The sequence below is a fragment of the Bison bison genome, unplaced genomic scaffold (assembly GCF_000754665.1).
Source record: "Bison bison bison isolate TAMUID 2011002044 unplaced genomic scaffold, Bison_UMD1.0 scf7180017864056, whole genome shotgun sequence".
Classification (NCBI taxonomy): Eukaryota; Metazoa; Chordata; class Mammalia; order Artiodactyla; family Bovidae; genus Bison; species Bison bison.
The window spans coordinates 950,901-953,682 of record NW_011494628.1 but is presented as its reverse complement, the minus strand read 5'-3'; the positions used below and the strand labels follow the sequence as shown (position 1 = coordinate 953,682).

General features: G+C 44.9%; 1 non-coding gene across 1 annotated transcript; it reads left to right on the top strand.

Moving 5' to 3' along the window:
- Nucleotides 1–1,072: 1,072 nt before the first annotated feature.
- On the top strand, nt 1,073–1,144 carry TRNAC-GCA. Its single transcript has one exon. It is a non-coding gene; the product is annotated as a tRNA-Cys (tRNA).
- Nucleotides 1,145–2,782: the final 1,638 nt, after the last annotated feature.

The window sequence follows — 2,782 nt, the reverse complement described above, 5'->3', positions numbered from 1 at the left end:
CTTAGTTTGCAAAATAATCCTACCAACTGATTTTTGAGGCCCTCAAGCCACAGTGTATCTCTGGGTATATGCGCTGTGTCTCTGGGTACATCTCTACTTTAAGTAATTCTTTTCAGGTTTTATAAAACACTGCTTCTGGAATAGAATGTGTTTTAAGCAATTTAATAAATATAAAATCAGCGTGACAAATATTCAAATTAAGATCTTTGTTAAAATTTTTTTTATTTTGATTAGAGAGAAATCCTGTTGACATTTTGACCTTGTGATAGTTATTTCAATTATTAATGTTTCCTCAATGAATATTTATTGAATATAATGTTAAATAATGTTTTACTCAAGAATTAAGGCATTTAAAAGTGGTATTCGCTTTCTATTGCTGCATAATAAACATTTTCTCAGAGGCTTCAAACAACACCTAGCTCATAGTTCTATAGATCCAAAGTCTAGCTAGGCACAGCTGAGTTCTCTGCTCAGGGTTTCACAAAGCTGAAATCCAGATATCAGCCAACGTGAGCTCTTGTCTGGAGGCTCTGAGAAGATTTCACTTTCAGACTCATTCAGGTCATTGGCAGAATCCAGTTTCTTGCGGCTGGATGACCAAGGTCCTTTTTTCTTGCTGATTGTCACTAGGGTGTTGCTCTGTGGACCCCAAGGCTGGTTCCAGGTCTACGTGGCCCCCTCTGCCTTCAAGCCAGTAAGGACATGTCCAGTCCTTCCCTGTGCTTTGAATCTCTCCCTCTTCTGCCTCTAGCCAGAGAAAACTCTCTGCTTTTTATGATTCGACAGGATTAAATCAGGCCTCACCAGGTAAGCTTCCTTTGTTAAAGACAGCAGCTGTCATCTGACATAACTCATCGTGGTGGTAACCCCACATTCATGGATTCCACCCACATTTGTAGGGGAGAGGATCCCTCAGGGATGAGAGTCACATGGAATCATCTTAGAATTCTACCTACACAAAGTATAAAGACACATACCAGTTTTCCCCAAACCTTAACAATTAGCCAGGAGCTAGATATACAAATATGAGCAGAATATAAACATTAAAATGACTGCTCCAATTAATGTCACAGGGGGTATAGCTCAGGGGTAGAGCATTTGACTGCAGATCAAGAGGTCCCCGGTTCAAATCCGGGTGCCCCCTTGTGTCCTCACTTTTAGGCTTCCCTGGTGGCTCAGAGGTTAAAGTGTCTGCCTGGAATGCAGGAGACCCGAGTTCGATCCCTGGGTCGGGAAGATCCCCTGGAGAAGGAAATGGCAACCCACTCCAGTACTCTTGCCTGGAGAATCCCACGGAGGGAGGAGCCTGGTAGGCTACAGTCCATGGGGTTGCAAAGAGTCAGACACGACTGAGTGACTTCACTTTCAGTTTATAGAAGTGTGACATCAGGACTGCCCTGACAGTCCAGTGGTTAAGACTTCACTCTCCCAATACAACGAGCTCAGTTTCGATCCCTGGTCTGGGTAGATCCTACATGCAGTGTGGTGAGATTTAAAAAAAAGAAAAAAATGACATCAGTGGAATCAACTGGTTAGAAAAGTCACTTTGAGGGCTTCCCCCATGGCTCGGTGGTACAGAATCCTCCTTCCAGTACAACAGACATGAGTTCAATCCCTTATCTGGGAAGATCCCACATGCCTTGGAGCAGCTAAGCCCACGTACAGCAACTACTGAGCCTGTGCTCTAGAGCCTGGGAGCCACAACCACTGAGCCCACGTGCCACTACTATTGAAGCCCCAGCACCCTAGAACCCGTGCTCCACAATGAAGGAAGCCACCAAGATGAGAAACCTGTGCACCACTAGAGAGTAGCCGCCATTTGCCACAACTCGAGAAAGCCTGTAGGCAGCGATGAAGACCCAGCACAACCAAAAATGAAACTAAATAATAATTTTAAAAATAATGAATACATGAATAAAAAGTTGCTTAGGGGTTGGTTGGTTGGTTTTTCAAATTGTACTAGGCCCTGAGGGGTACTAAGAGCGATGGCTGACATTTATTGAGTTAGGAGCCCAGGTTTACCTGTGCTGTTTACCTGTACTATATTATTCAGTCTTTACAAAAATCCTGTAGTTATTCCCATTTTATAGTTCAGGAAACAGAATTTAGAGAGGTGAACTCACTGGCCAGAGACACCAGGACCAGTGTCAAGCCAGTGAACCCCTCAGTATTCAGTGTAATAGATCTTTGTTAGCTGTGCCAGACGCTTTGCTAGGTCCTTCTGAAACAAAGTGAAAGTCGCTCATTCATATCTGACTCTTTGTGACCCCATGGACTATACAGTCCATGGACTTCTCCAGGCCAGAATACTGGAGAGGGTAGCCTTTCCCTTCTCAGGGATCTTCCCAACCCAGGATCGAACCCAGGTCTCCCACATTGCAGGCAGATTCTTTACCAGCTAAGCCACAAGGGAAGCTCAGGAATACTGGAATGGATAACCTATTCCTTCTCCAGCGGATGTTTGCAACCCAGGAAGCGAACCAGGGTCCCCTGCGTTGCAGGCAAATTCTTTACCAACTGAGCTTCAGGGAAACCAAAAGTAAGATACAATCCCTGCCCTCAGGACTTCACAATAAGAGGAAGTATAGAGGAAATAAATCATTGCCATAGGGTAGGGAAGGGCTTCCCAGGCGGCTCAATTGGTAAAGAATCCGCCTGCAATACAGGAGACCCCCGGTTCGATTCCTGGGTTGAAAAGATCCCCTGGAGAAGGGAATGGCTCCCACTCCAGTATTCTGGACTGGAGAATTTCATGGACTGAATAGTCCATGGGGTGGCAAAG